The sequence below is a fragment of the Taudactylus pleione genome, unplaced genomic scaffold (assembly GCF_031769625.1).
Source record: "Taudactylus pleione unplaced genomic scaffold, aTauple2 ptg001151l, whole genome shotgun sequence".
NCBI lineage: Eukaryota > Metazoa > Chordata > Amphibia > Anura > Myobatrachidae > Taudactylus > Taudactylus pleione.
Window position 1 is genome coordinate 228,657 of NW_028285552.1, and position 16,490 is coordinate 245,146.

Here is a 16,490-nt window from a genome sequence, read left to right on the forward strand (position 1 = left end):
TGCACGGGACTGCAATTGTTTTGCGATTCCGCACACACAGTGATCCCATTCACAAAATAAGTGACAGGTGTGTCTCACCTTTTATACGCCGTTACATGGGCGTATATAAATTAGCCATTGCGATCTCCTACGCAGCATGAGAGCTCTCTGTGTATCAGGAGAGCCGCTGCATTTGAGACTGGTCAGACCTGCTGCAAGGCCTACATTGCTGGTCATTGTGCAACAATGTTACTGATATTTACACTGGTACGCAACGTTGTACATTGATGGGATAGCAACGGTGAACAGCCGTATGCAAGGGTTAGGTTTGGAACTATTATCATACTTTCGCAGCTGTTTTCCGTGCAAAATCGCAGCTGCGTTCACGTTAGCGTATATCTCTGAATCAGGCTCTTAAATGCAGTCATCATTTTCTTGGAGTGCTCAGGACATATAATACACATTGTCACTGAGCAAAACATGGTTTCATTGTTTAGTGTAGTGCAAAAGCTAATGCTTGTTTATATGCATCCAAAACATTCACTTCTGATTTATAATTAGTATTAACCACTGATTATTGTAGGATGCCTAATATCAGGCTTTAATAGACAGAGATGTATGCTGAGTGTCTGACTACAGTTCCCGTATGATGTTGCCAAGTAGGATTGTGTGTCTAAGTAAATATGGTTTGTAGGAAGAAGTGAATGTAATTATAGGCTATTATGGGTTATTTATTGTGACCTTCATTTAAGCAGATGGTAATGCAGTCTTTACTAAGAACACAACTTGACATTAAATAAAACTGTACATCACAAGTTTTCTCACATTCTTAGAGATTACATGGAGATATGCAGACATTATCATATAAATTGCACTTTAAATATAATTCAACATGCCAGATGTATTTGTGTATATGTCTGGACTATTTCTCCTACTAATTTATTAATAGATGTTTGATCAGTATAAATGAGAATTACAGTGTAAAAATAAATCATTATGAGGCCCAGATTTCCTAACTGCATTTTTTTACAGTTAATTATAGTATTATAACATCTCTTTATTGGTTTATGGTTTTTGAGTTACGATTTGTGCACGATTACTGTGCGATTGCACGATTACGATGTCACACAGTAATATCGCCCAGTGTGTACGCACCTAGTTAGAAACTACAGTAGTGTTACAAATTACAATCTCTTTTTATTTTTTAAATTGAGTGATATTTTATTGATTTATCAAACTTTAACATATAAAATAAAAAACAGCAAACAATACAATATCCAAAAAAATTAGCAGTACAAAGAAAAAATATATTGCATGTAGCAGAATTCGAAGCGAAAAAAAAAGAATCATCAGACACTTAAAGAAATATAAATACATGGATTAACTGAGTAAAAAATAAACAACAATACATACATATCGAATTAAAGCATCAAATATTTGTAATGTAAAGAGATACAATAACTACTACACCTAACATACCAAAATAATATTAATAAAAAAAAAAATATATATATATATATATAGTTATTAATATGTTAAAGAGAAATAGGATACATCTTCTAAATTATCACTTGAGGAAAAATAAATAACAAAAAGGAATTGAATAAAAATATTATCCATCATTGGTTGGTATAGCCACACTTCCCATGTGCCTCAGCACTGAAAAGGTAGTACCCAAAAACAATTAAGCTGGGAACCCCAGAACTACTAGTAACAGATTACAATCTTAACAAAATATGTTAATATTATTTATTTAACTCTATTTTGAAAAAAAAAAATAATAATAATTTTTTCAGAAAGAATATACAAATAAGTTGTTTAAAAATCATACAATGTGATCTCCAGAATTTTTTGTTCTGATACCGGGTCTCATTCAGACCCGCTCGCAAGCGCCTATGTGCTCGCAAGCGGGTCGATGTTGAGGCCCTGCACACGCGCAGCAGCTTCACTGCGCGTGTGCAAGCCCCGGAGCGAGAGAGAATTTCTCTCTTTCCGGGGCTCACTACAATAGGGGCGGCTGTCGATGGTGATCGACAGCTCGCACCGTTTTGTAGGCGGGGTGGCTTGCCAAACAGAGTCGTTCCCGACGGAACGCCTGCCGTTTAGGGGCGGCCCCACTGACATCACTCGTAATGTCAGTGGTGAGCTTCCGGCTCTAATAGAGCCGAAAGCTCACTGGGGCTTGCGGTAGACTAGACCCTACCACAAGGGTCTCGTCGCAAGCCCCGATGGTCGCGATGGTCTTGACCATCGCGACCATCAACCTGGCCGCTCACTAAAGCTGTGGGTGGTCACTCACAGCCTAGCGAGCGGCCAGGAGGCTGGCTCAGAACATAGAAGCGGCCGCCCTCATTCAGAGCGAGCGCTCGCATTTTGCGAGCGCCTCTGAATGAGGTCCTCTGTCTCTCACAGCTAAAGTGTACCTATGATGGAAATTACAGACCTCTCTCATCTTTTAAAGTGCAACAACTTGCACAATCGCTGGCTGTCCACATACTTTTTTGCCCCACTGTATAGCATGTAGAAACATGCAACACATGTAACCAGTATAAATAATAAATGTCATACCTCTAAGTATGTCCATCAACAATCCAATTCACTTTACATCATGGGCATGCAAATACTATAACTCAGCCAGAGTAAACTGTGAACAGAGTGGGTGGGGGGAGAGTATGTAGAATAAGGCAACCAAAAGTATCATTAGCTCTTCCAATCAACAAGACATATTTGTAAGTAATCTTAGTGAAAGGATTATATAGGTGTACCAGAGCAACCCATAAATTATTTTGTACTTCAAAGTGGCTAGGCCATGTCGTAGATCTTTAAAATGTCTGGCCACTGGTTGGTCTTGATCTTCCTGCCAAGGCTGCCCTGATGGCAGACCGATGCAGGGCCATCCATTCCTTGAATTGTCTGGTCGTTTTTCCCACGTACATCAGCATACCTCCCAACTGTCCCGCATTCAGCGGGACAGTCACGTTTTTCTTGGACTATCTTGCTGTCCCACCCGCGGGCCGCAGTGTCCTGCGGTGGGGGGGGAGGGAGTTGGGGAGAGCACATACCGCTGCTCTGCATCTGTTCGCCAGTGTAGGGAGAGCCTGGGGGCTGCCCTGCATCTCGGAGAGTGCTGGGCATGCCCCCTATAGTGACAAAAACGGGGTTTGCAGCGAGGCTAAGTCCCATTTCCCACAAGACCCCATCCCTTCCCATGAAGCCACGCCCCCTTTCAGAAGCGAAGTGTCCCTCTTCTTGGTACACAAAAGTTGGGAGGTATGCATTACGTCGCATGAGCACCATATGATGTAGACAACGAATTTTGAAGTACAGGAGAATACATGTTGATATAGTAGCGCCTACCTGAGTGCGGGTGGGAAAAAGTATTGCCCACTTCTATATAGCTGCATGTGGTGCAATTGATGCATCTGTAGAAACCCAGTTTCCGACTCATAAAGTGCTCCCGGGTAGGAGCCCCTATGCCTGAAACATCTGTGCCAGTAAGTGCCTGTAACATTGGATCCTCAGCTACAATATGCCATAGATCCTTGGTAGACTTAGGGGTCTATTTACAAAGCAGTGTTAGGAGACAGCATGAAAAGTGATAAGGTGCCAGCCAATCAGCTCCCAACTGTCATCTCACAGGCTGTGTATGAAAAATGACAGTTGGGAGCTGATTGGCTGGCACCTTATCACTTTCTTATCACTTTTCACTCTGTCTCCTAACACTGCTTAGTAAATAGACCCCATAGTGATGTGAGGGCTCAAGCAGTTATACTGGGGTGCATTTAGATTTGGTGTCCTTAGATTTGTTGATCAGGGCCTCCTGTCGTGGAATAGCCAGAACCTTCTTCTTAATGTCAGCTAATTTAGTAGCACTATATCCCCGTGCTATAAACTGTCTGATCATCACATCCATCTCCAGTTCTGCCACCTTTTGGCTATCAGTGATCCTGTGGACCCTTAGTAGTTAAGTGATGACTTTCAGCTCTCAAGATCGTGTTCCTTTCTGTGGGTATCTTATAAATGGTGGTATATAAATTGGAACCATCTTTTGTGATCCGAACATCAAGATAATGTATTTGTTATCAATTTTTGAATAACGATGATTTAGCTCCAATTACTATATCGCAGTTACAAGACAGATTTCCCTCCCTTTCTATACCATTATTTCCGTATTTACAAGCTGTCAGCTACGCACAAACCTCCTTAAGGAGTCAAAATTTAAAGTTAGATCACTTATGCTCTCTTTATAGGATATTATTTTACAAGCCTAAGAACCCCCTCCCTACTTCCACCATATATACAGACTCCCGCCCTGAGCTTGATTTGGAAACGGGTTCGGCAGGTTTGTTAAAATGGAAGGCGGTTTTCCCTGATCTTACCATGACAAATATGTTAGAGGCCTATATGAAACTCAATAAGCTTTTAGTTTCAGCATCCTACATGGAAATGCATATAAAAATATTTCATAGGGCATACTTCACCCCAGAACTAAAATTTGTTATAGGGGAAGCTCAAAATTGAAACTGCTTCAAATGTGGAACCTTCGATGCAGATATTATGCATTGTTTGTGGTCTTGTTCTCAAGTCCAGTCTTTTTGGAAATCTTCCAAACTTATATTAATACTTTTTTGAAAATAAAGTTAAAATTTTTGTGGTATATATCCAATCTCTATGGAGTGTAGATTAACTAAAGGTAATCGCTTTGTGCTAATTAAATTGGCAGCTGCTGCAAAAAAAAACTATTTTGTCACACTGGATCTCAACAGAACCTATCCCCATGCATCTATTTCACACCAAATTTTCTTTCTTATTTTTTTATGGATTGGACCGAAGTCTCTTTATATAAAAAGAAAATGACAGGAACATTTTTTGATGTTTAGCTCTCATATATTTCTACAGTTTCAGATGTTATAAAGGATGCATTGAGAAAGTATTTAACAACCTGGTACAATTTGGAAGCTCTATCCGCAGTTGTGCCATTCTAATAGATATAGTTGGATATTATCTTTCTATATATGTATTTTATATGGTACAATATAGGCATTTCTCTGTCATTGTATCATTGTTATAAAATGTATTATGTTTATTACCTGACATGTAATATGTGGAGTTTGTATATTCTCCCTGTGCTTGCGTGGGTTTCCTCCGGGTGCTCCGGTTTCCTCCCACACTCCAAAAATATACTGGTAGGTTAATTGGGTCCCAACAAAAATTAACCCTAGTGTGTGTGTGTGTGTGTGAGAGAGCATGTGGTAGGGAATATAGATTGTAAGCTCCACAGGGGCAGGGACTGATGTGAATGGACAAATATTCTCTGTAAAGCGCTGCAGAATATGTGTGCGCTATATAAATAACTGGTAATAAAATAAATAATAAATATTTATTATAATGTAATTTTGTCAATCTGTCAGTCTGTCAATAAAATTTGTTGAAAAAAAAAAAGATAATGTATTTGTGCGGCATCTATAGTCCACTTATTTGATGTGAGCATCCTGTTGGTTTATTAGGTTCATGGAGTTTTCAAAATCTTCTTGAGATCCTGTCCAGATGATTAAGAGGTCATCTATATACTGCGTAAAAAAATGGATATGTTTGACCACATTGGGGTTCTCAAAAAATAATTTTCTATCTGCAAAGGAAGGTGCGACACAGGACCCCATTGCACAACCCAGCAATTGCAAAAAATAGTGATTATCAAACTAAAATTAATTGCGTTTAAGCCTTACTTGCCTACCTTCACAGTGCCGGTAATCTATGCATTGTGTAGAGGGGCGGGGCCAAAATTACGTGCTCGTGTGGCCACACCCCTGCTCCACCCACAAAGATGTCTGGCCGCGCCCCCTATATCGGCCATGCCCCCCTGCTAAGCCAATCTGTCTGCTTCCTCCCGCCATAATGTCGGCAAGCATGTTTTTTTTTGTTTTTTTTTAACCATAATTTTTATTCAAGGAAGAGGAGAATACAATGACATTCACAACAAATTGTGAAATATATAAGAACATCATTACAATTGAAGTCATATCCATATCATATAAGACAACATAAACATTCAAGTTACATTTTCGTATACATTTTTTAAATGAATAAAATAAAATAAACCAGAACAAAACAAAAACACTAAAAAAAAAAAAAAACCTCAGAAGAAAACAAAAATAGAGGGGGGGGGACAACATATACTAATATCATATTAGAACTGATCCTATGTAAATAGTACCACCGTAACATTTCTAAAATGTCATATTTGGACAGACAAGGCATCAAATCCTAGAGATAGTGGTAGTTGAATAATTAAACCATGGGTCCCATATCTTATTAAATTTATCTGATTGATCCCTAAGAGCAAATGTGATTTTCTCCATTTTAGCAATAAACCAAATCTTGAAGTACACTAAGTGTAATGCAGGGGCGGATAGTTGTTTCCAAGACTTGGCCAAAGTACACCTTGCAGCATGTAATATTTGGAGAACTAGTTTATTTGAGGGGGAATTCAGCTCAGATATAGGTAGCCCCAATAGGGCAGTCCATCGGCTTAAAGGAATCGAGATGTGAAGTACATTGTTCAATAAGGATTTTATCTTATTCCAGAAATTAATGATTTTGGGACACGTCCACCAGATATGTATAAAATCACCCTGCTGACCGCAATTCCGCCAGTACAGTGGGGAAGAGGATGGAAAAATCCTACACAATCTAGTGGGAACCAAGTACCATCTCGTATAGATTTTATGAGAATTTTCTTTTATCAGAGTGGAAATGGAAGATTTTGCTACATTACTTCTGATGATTTCCCATGATTCCTCACTAGGAGGAGGACCCAGATCAGCCTCCCACGCCACTTCATGGGAAAGTATATTTGCAGAAACTGCAATTACCAGTACGGGTAAGGCGCTGGCCTCACACCGACTAAGACCACTGAAAAAGGAACCCCACTCATTATAAATCGCATATTCAGAAATTATCAGAAAAACAGGAACGTATCATAGAAATCAAAAACTGAGATCACACCGCTAACATGACCAAAAAAATATAATACATAAAATATATCTTAACTGCATTTTTTTCTTGTTATATTTTTTTTATCGTAAATTTTTTAGAAAATATATAGAGAAGTAAAAAACCCCAAACCTGCAAAATTGCAGATACTTTACGTAGAGATTAATTAATGAAAACATTGAAAAATAAACCAGCCCAATTTGGTAATAACTTCTCAAAAAGAGTTAGCAGACATAGGCATAGCTCCAACCGAGAATGGTGGAGAGTCAAATTTAAGGTGGATTGCAAGAAGATAAAGTTGTAGAAGGCACCGTTGACCAAACGCGCTTTGGGGCCTTTGGAGACATGGGAGAACCAGAGGACTGCGTGTTAGCCTGATTCATTTGAGAAGTCATAGCAGACCCAGCGCCAGGGGGAGATAGATTAAGCTTCGTCAGTAAACGGAGAGCATCTTCTTTGGATTTAGCTGACAGTTGTCTCCCATTCGATGAAACAATCAGAGAGAAAGGAAAACCCCATCTATAAATATGATTGTCCCGAAGAACCTGGGTATAGTCCTGGAAGTCAAAGCTTTTTTTAAGGGTCATAGGAGAGAGATCCTGGAAGACCATTAGATGATGTGAGTCAAAGACACAATTGTCCCGTTCCCGGGCTGCGGCCAACAACCTCTCCTTCATCTTGAAGTAGTGGCAGCATAGCACCACATCCCGTGGAGGAGCAGACGGAGCCGGCTTTGCCCGCAATGTGCGGTGCGCCCTATCTAGCAGAAACTGCTCCACAGGAGTGGCAGGCAACAGGTGTTGAAAGAAGCGAATAAGAAAATCTTCCAACTGGGATGGCTCAATGGATTCGGGAATGTTCTTGATCCGCAAATTGTTCCGTCGGGCTCTGTTCTCAATATCTTCCTGCTGGTCTTGAAGCAAATGAATATCATCTTGCATAGCGGACAAAGAATGCTTCACTCCTTGTTGGAATTGGATCACTTCATCCATTTTATGTTCCATCTCGTCAGTGCGGGTTCGAAGCTCTGAAACCTCGGCTTTGAGACCAGAGACCGCTTTTTGAATCTCAGAATGGAACGCATTTTTAAGTGATTTAATCTCAGAGAGAATAAAGGCAATGCTATCGCTCATAGAGCTGGCTGGAAGGTCCGACTCGTCTTCTTGTTCTGAGATATGAGCAGAAACAGAAGGAGCCGCAGAATTTTGAGATTGAGTCTGCATTTTATTTATGAAAGTAGTAAGATCAGCAGGGGGAGCCGACTTGCGAGGTTTAGGCATAATGAAAAGTCTGCAGGGTTAGGATTAGGTCATGAAGCAGTGTGAAATAACCAGATTCAATAATATGGCATCTTTATATAGAGTAACTGTACATTCAGATCCAGAGCAGGATTCCTATAATCAGAGAGACTACATTTACATAGAGATGGATGTGAGGAGTAGGAAAAGCCTGTATGAAATTGTAGCCCAGATAAAGGGAGTCCTCTAGTTCATATGTAGACAGTGTGCCTCATGAATTCACTGGGTAGTGACAGCCACACTCAGCCACAAAATATAATATAAATGAGGGTTATATTAGGCAAGGTGTCTTCAATCAGTTTAACAGCCCCAATCAATATGTCACCTCCATAGCCAGTGCTCAACAACAGGAAGGAAGAGTCACAAGGATTATCCCAACCAAGGACACCCGGTACCTGAGTCAGGGAGGATGTATTATGGGCTCAGGGTATCTTCCTATTCATCCCTGGGTCTCCTGATGAAGGCAAGATGGCGGACGGACGGGTGAACGTCTCCCCGTCCCAGCTGTAAGACCGGAGGGTGTCAGAAGCAGCAGGCTCAGGCCACTGGAGCTCTGTCCGGCGGGTCCGCGTCACGTGACTCGCGGCGCCGATCACTGCCTCAGGCATGTCCGGGGATGTGCCGAGCCAGTTAGGCCCTGCTGCGTGTGGGTCAATGCAGACGCTGGCGAGCACCCGCGGCAACTCTCCACACTCTGTACTTCTGTGGGATCTACCAGATTAGAAGTGGCAGGATGTTGGTTAGCCAGGCGTCTGCTGTGATATCGCGGAAAACGCCGCGTCTGAGACCTCCGGGGAGCCGCGAAAATGGAGGCCGCAGCTTCAGCGCTCGTGCAGGAACTGAAGGGAGAAGCTCCGTTATGTGCCTCTAAGTGTCCGGAGGCACCAGAGCAGCAATCTGTCTGTGGATCTCTCCTCCAAAGGGCAGTTTTATCCAGTATTAGTGCTGGGTGAGAGGGAGCTCCTTCTTCCTGCGTCCCGTCCGTGCTGCAGCCAGGCCATGCCCCTCGGCAAGCATGGTTTAAGCATCAGTTCTAACCGTTGAATGAACAATGAGATATCAGGGCCCTGATATTGACTGTTGTTGGTCAGGAATCTACGTACAGCATCTAAGCCTGCTTCAAGAGGTATATTCATATACCAGGGCTTGACAATTTTTTTGAAAATCTAGGAGCCATCTTAAAAGTTTAGGAGCCAGACCATCGTCCTCAACCAAAATATCTGAAAACTTCTATAGAACTTCACTCATGCCCCTTCAATGCCCCATAGGCTTCCCACATACCATCAGAACCCGATTAATGCACGTCTTCAGTGTCCAATTCATAGTATGCCGCCATTTCACAGGATGCTACATTATAATGCCCTCAGTACATAGTATGCCACAATGCAGTGCCCCCAATACATAGTATGCCACACCACAGTGCCCTCAATACATAGTATCCCACTGCACGCCCCCAACACCACATCGCATCCAAAATGTGTCAATGTGTATAAATTGAATTAATGTGAACAGGGAGACAAGGCTGCTGTCCCTGCATCTCCTGACTGGGCTGGGAGCTGAGACAACAGAAGACTGACCTGGCTAGGTCTCATTGACTCTTTTTAGCTGAGCAAGTACTTGACTTACTTGTAGCTGAACAGCTGCAGGAACACTGGGGAGGGGATCAGATGGCGCTCATCCTGGTGAAGGTTTCATGGTCTGTCAAGGACTCCTGGGAACTGGTCTCATTCCGCAGCCTCAGCCCACTCTGCCTCCATTATTGCAGACAAGTATACATTCATGCTCTGCAGGAACCACCCCCGCAGTATAAGCAGTCCGGAGAGTTTCCTGACAAATGAGCCCATGCTGTGTAGCAAGTGTGGAAGGTCAGCCAGCGTCCAGCAGTATTTGTCTGAGTGTGACAGTCGCACAGCAGCCTTCCGTCCCGCACAGCACGTCTCCGCGACTCCAGCCTGCCTGGGACTCTGCGCAGCTGTGACCATTAGGCACCCTTCCGAAAAGCCCACCGCCATCCTCTCTGTCCATGGAGCGGGAGCTAGCCTGGCTTGCGACAGCAGGATGGAGGCAGATGGGAACAGCATCCAAGCAGCGCTAAAGCTGCAAGGAGAGTCACTAGGTGCCAACACTGCAGCGTGTCCACTTAACTCCAGGAGCGCCCGCGCTAATTTTTAAACAGTGCCTCCAATCACAATATGGAGGTGCGTCCTCATCATCACGACTACTGCAGGATGCGATAGTCATGCAGTGCTGTGGAGTGGACATACAGAGCGGAGTTTTGTTTCTAAAAGAAACCTCATTGTCTTCAATAATGGGCTGGGGTCTCTGCAAATCCAGTCGCCAGGTGTAAAATTTTAGTCGCCATGGCGACCGGGATTTGTCGAGCCCTGCATATACAAACTTGTAACGTCGAGTGTGCAGAATGGACAGTCAGGTGGTATCTGAACAATATTGTGTAGTTTATTGATCAGAGAGGTAGTGTCTCGTAGAAAGGTCGGTTGTGTTTGGACCACTGGCTTTAGATAGTAGTCTAAATATTGAGAAACTTTATAGTATAGGGACTCCCTTGCTGAAATTATGCAGCATCCTGGTGGTTTATCAATATTTTTATGGATTTTGGGTATTGTATAGAGTATAGGTACACAGGGCCACTCCTCTTACAAAGCCTTGGTTACTCCGGGGAAGAGTACATTATCATCCAGTGCCTGGTTCAATACAGTGTCAAGTTCACGTTTGAATATGGAGGATGGATCAGAGCTCAGGGCCTGATTCAGATCCGGACGCAATTAGCACTCGCTCGTCCAGAAAATAGGGGTGGCTATTCAAATCAACCGTTCGCTCTTTGCGGTCTGTTCACGCCTCTAGGTCTGAACGAGCGAACCAAACTTGCGGTCGTTTTTTTAAAAAATACGCCCCCTGGCCGCTCGCATCCTACGTCATGTCCGCTATTTATTAGATTAATCGAGTACATCGACCAGGGTATGAACTGCTCGCTATTCTTGGGGTTGGTTTTTCCTACCACAATTTTGTGAGCAGTTCTGACTATAAAATAACCCAGTGACGTGGTCAATGACGCTGCTGTTTTAATTATGCACACCCATAAAACGCCCGTTTTGACCTTTAAGCACGCCTGCGTTCGGATCTCCACTCCCCGTTTTCAAGCACCTTCCCCTGTTACCACCCACAAACGCCTCTTTCTGTCACTCAAATTATCAGGCATTCGCTATTTTGCGAGCACATGAATTTCGACCGCACTGACTGGTTCGAGCATGCGTATAACGATCCGTAAGCGTGCACAGTTGGGCAAACATCGCTCGGAGCGAACGAGCGGCCGCTTAAGAGCGGCTCTGAATCAGGCCCTCAATTCCCTGTAAACCTTGTTGTCTGACAGTTGGGAATAAATTTCATTTTTATAGTCTGTCAAGTCCTGAATCACTATCCCACCCCCATTATCGGCTTGTCGGATAACGATTTCAGTGTAACCGCTTAAATTATGTAGTGCTTTCCTCTCTTCCTTAGTCTTGTGCTGTCAATCATCTAGTGGAAATTGTTAAAATGCCTGGTGAGAACATTGGGCCTGATTCAGAGCCGGACGCAATTAGCGCTCGCTCGTCCAGAAAATAGGGTGGGTATTCAAATGAACCGTTCGCTCTTTGTGGTCTGTTCACGCCTCTAGGTCTGAACGAGCGAACAAAATTTGCGGTAGTTTTTTGGTAAAATACGCCCACTGGCCCCTCGCATCCTACGTCATGTCCGCTATTTATTAGATTAATCGAGTACATCGACCAGGGTATGAACTGCTCGCTATTCTTGGGGTTGGTTTTTGCTACCACAATCTTGCGAGCAGTTCTGGCTATAAAATAACCCAGTGACGTGGTCAATGACGCTGCTGTTTTAATTATGCACACCCATAAAACGCCCGTTTTGACCTTTAAGCACGCCTGCGTTCGGATCTCCACTCCCTGTTTTCAAGCACCTTCCCCTGTTACCACCCACATACGCCTCTTTCTGTCACTCAAATTATCAGGCATTCGCTATTTTGCGAGCACACGAATTTCGACCGCACTGACTGGTTCGCGCATGCGTATAACGATCCGTACGCATGCGCAGTTGGGCAAACATCACTCGGAGCGAACGAGTGGCCGCTTACGAGCGGCTCTGAATCAGGACCATAGCCCAAACCCTTATTGAGGACTCTCAAGTCTGCCTCAGATGGGTTCTGGATGAGAGGTTAAATGTTAGGTTCTCTTGCCCCTTCCACCCCTTTTGTCTCTTCCACTGCTGACCTCGCCTTGTACCATTTTTTCTTTTTGGGTTTTTACCCCTAAAGGAGGTTTCTGGGAAAAAGAGCTCGCTCCTCCTGCACATTCTGTCTCACTTACAGAGGAGTCAGTGAGGCCAGATGTGTCTGTGTCAAGTACGTGTCTTCTATCCCTTCATTTCTTTCTGAAATTCTGCTTGGAATTGATATTGGTGGCCCAATTATATACCTTGCATTCACTGTAATCCTTGTATATACTGTATGTTGTATACATGTGAAACATGAACATGAAACTAATCACAAAAACAACATTATTTGTTATATCAACAACACAAGTTCATGAATTTCTCTTTCATTTCCTTTTGTTTTAAGAGGATTACATGAAATCAGGACAAAATATTTGAATGAAAATTCAATCATAAAACATGTGAGTGTGATTACAGCTTTTATTATTGGAATTTCCTTGTCTTGGCTGGAAAATCTAAAAGTCTGGAAATGTAGTTATATTATTAAGAAGGAAGATGCCATGTTCAATAGAGATGGAAGATGTATTTAATGTGATTAATTTAATTGCCATGGCAGATCAATATGACTATGCTTTAATACTCTCTGCTATGTAGGAATAGTTGCCCAAGTTGTATAACAGACACATGTCAGGTAGCCATATTTCTTGATAAACTACTGGAATGCCTTCTGAATCTGTCTGCTGGAATGATGAAATGACTGGCACGAGAATAGGAGGCAGACACAGACCAGTAAAACAATCCTAAGAGAATCTGCTTGGTGCCATTTCTGTCATTCTGTGACCAAATTAATCAAAAAAACTTTAATAAAATGACTTGGAAGGAAGAAAAGAGACCATATATTGATATATCAGTGACAGTTCTGCAAACGATGTACTATAGGCTGTCTGACAAGTAATAGCTGTTTGATGGGATGCCTCCAGGTTGAGTTGTGTATTTTAGAAGCTATGGACTTACAACAGCCACATACTTCCTAACAAAAACAAAGCCAAGTGTTTCTCTACAGTGGAACAAAAGGACTTGTGTGACTGACAGACCTCCTTATCTTGTGCTGCTATCTGCTTGGGCAGGTGGGATCTCTTCCCCCACCAGACACATGCTGGAACATGTTTCATTCCACAGCTGCTACCTGTCACTTTTACACTGGGAACTAGAAACTGTGTTTTCCAATACTAAAATATGGGATTTACAGCTGCTGAAGAATGTAATGATTTGTCTTTGTAAAATGCACACCCTTTGAATAGGGTTGTGATGCATTGCTACTGTATTTCATCTTACATGACAGGACCTTTCATACACACTTTATTATTTTGCCTTTGGGAAAGTGCAAGCCAGAAGTTTAAGAAAAATGGATGTTAATAGCAACTTGATAATGTTCTTAAGAGCCAATCTGACAAACCAGCACTATCAGTCATGGAAGTTTAAAGTGAAAATGTTGCTAGATGAGGGGGATTGCTGCCGCCGAAAAACACTCACCTGGGTTTTTCTGGCCGGGTCCCGGCGTCTGCGCAATCGAACTGATAGGTGCCAGGACCGGCACATGGGCACTTGCGGAGGGGCACCGCGCATTCGCATTTCACTGGATTACAAAGGGCTGGAAGTCGCTCTCTGCTAATAGCAGCCCAGACTGGCAGTCCCAGGGGTAGGACTCAGGTCCTTCTGAGACTGCCTGTTTATGTGACTGGCAGGTAGTGCTTTCAATGGGAAGACACTGCCAGTCACAGTGTGGCCAGTGCAGTCACGGACTGCACTTACTACACTTAGGTGGTGGATTTTTCGGGGGGTGGGGGGGGGGCTGAAGCAAAAGCTGCCACTGGATGCTAGTAAGTGAAGGGTTTGAATAAGATCTCTAAGGGCTCTATTTACTACAATCCGCATACTGAATGCAGATTGTAGTGTGATAATATCGACTGAATTTGCATTGCGAATTCAGGCAATATCACAGGGATTTACTACAAATACTATCTATTGCGATAAAGCTCTGTCCCTGCAAATCCCCTACGCACACTAGTCACGGTATTTTCGCAAAAAATACCGTGACAAAGTGCCCGCGCATGCGCCGACCGGCCGCCACTGCCACCCCCCGGCACTAAGCCCTGCCCCCTGGCGCTAAGCCCCGCCCCCGCGATCGCGGACCCCCTGCGACCCCCCCTCTTCCTTAATTACACTTACCTGCATGATCCGGGCCTCCGGTGATGTCCTCCATGCCTCCGGTCAGGTGATCTCCCATGCTGCACTGGAACCCGATCACCTGATGACCGGGCTGCAGTACACTATGGGAGACCAGCTGACCGGAGGGGAGTCATCACCGGAGGCCCGATCACCGGTCCCTGGAGTCAGGTAAGTAAAAAAAAATGTTTTTTCTTTTTTTTACAGTAATCAGCTTGCGGTCTGTTTAGACCACACAGCTGCTTACTGGAACCGGCTCCGGGCTCTGCTCTCCTCGTTAGAGCGGAGCAGGAGTCCGGTAACCGGGGGAGACCCTGGATAACGCCACCTCCAGGTGGCATTATTATCACAGGGCTTTCTCCGATATTTTTTTACAATTTATTTTTAGTAACTCTGGTCGGATCACATTTCCCATTACAATTATGGGAAATGCGATCTGATTACTAAAAATAAGTGATACTTAGGGGTTGGAGTAGAATTTTAAGAATTCTGCTCCAATTGCCCTGTAATAACTATAGGTCTAAAATAATGTGAAAAGGGTGTGAAAACACCCTTTTTCACTTTATTTTAGTAAAAATAATGTTAATAAATAGAGCCCTAAATGAGGATGATAACGCTTCATGTATTGAGGCTGCTTTAACACCAGTGTTGGTACTAGAGATGAGCAGTTCGGATTCTGTGGAATCCGAACCGCTCCGAACATTGGGGATCCGAGTCCACCCGAACGCTGTTTGGGTGTTCCCCGCCTGACTCGGATCCCCGTTCGAGGCCGAGCTGCAGCTCCCTGATGTCGGATTATCGCAAGAGAATCCGACGTCAGGGCTTCTCTAGTGTAGGGCAGACCGTTGTGATAGCGGTCTGCCCTACACAGATAAAACACACAGCTTCCAGCGGCAGCTGTGTGTTTGTAATAGCAGCCAATGAGAGTCAGGCAGACTCTCATTGGCTGCTGTACGGAGGGAGCTGGTTGGAGCTCACTCATGAGCTCAGTCTTCCGGCTCCCTCCTCAGCACGTGACAGCAGAGCAGAGTGGACGGCGGCGGGAGTGGGGATACAGGTAAGTTTTTTTTTTTATTATTTTTATGCGTGTGTGTAAGGGGGCATTAATGGGGGGTATACTACTACTGGGGGCCTGCTAGTGGGCGGCATATTACTACTGGGGACCTGCTAAGTGGGGGCCTGCTAATGGGGGGTATACTACTACTGGGGGGCCTGCTAAGTGGGGGCACTACTACTACTGGGGGCCTGCTAGTGGGGGGCATATTACTACTGGGGGCCTGCTAGTGGGGGGCATATTACTACTGGGGGCCTGCTAGTGGGGGGCATATCACTACTCGGGGCCTGCTAAGGGGGAGCATACTACTACTGGGGGCCTGCTAAGGGGGGCACTACTACTGTGGGCCTGCTAATGGGGACATACTACTACTGGGGGCCTGATAAGGGGGGCATACTACTACTGGGGGCCTGCGAAGGGGGGGCATACTACTACTGGGGGCCTGCTAAGGGGGGGCACTACTACTACTGGGGGCCTGCTAATGGGGGGCATACTACTGGGGGGAATACTACTACTGGGGGCACTGCATAGGGGGCCCTACTACTAAGGGGACTGCATAGGGGGCACCACTACTGGGGCCATTGTGTAAGGGACACCACTGCTGGGGGCATTGTATAAGTGGCACTACTACTGTGGGCATTGTATAAGGGGCATTACTACTGTGGGCTTTGTGTATAAGGGTCACTACTGTGGGCATTGTGTAAAAGGGTCACTAC

General features: G+C 44.1%; 1 protein-coding gene and 1 pseudogene across 6 annotated transcripts in view; one reads left to right on the forward strand and one right to left on the reverse strand.

The window, feature by feature from the left end:
• The window catches only part of ABLIM3 (actin binding LIM protein family member 3), a 225,581-nt gene that overhangs the window by 17,279 nt on the left and 191,812 nt on the right, over positions 1-16,490 (forward strand). The window lies entirely within an intron of this gene.
• On the reverse strand, positions 9,770-10,295 carry LOC148453436 (putative membrane protein C3orf80 homolog; annotated as a pseudogene).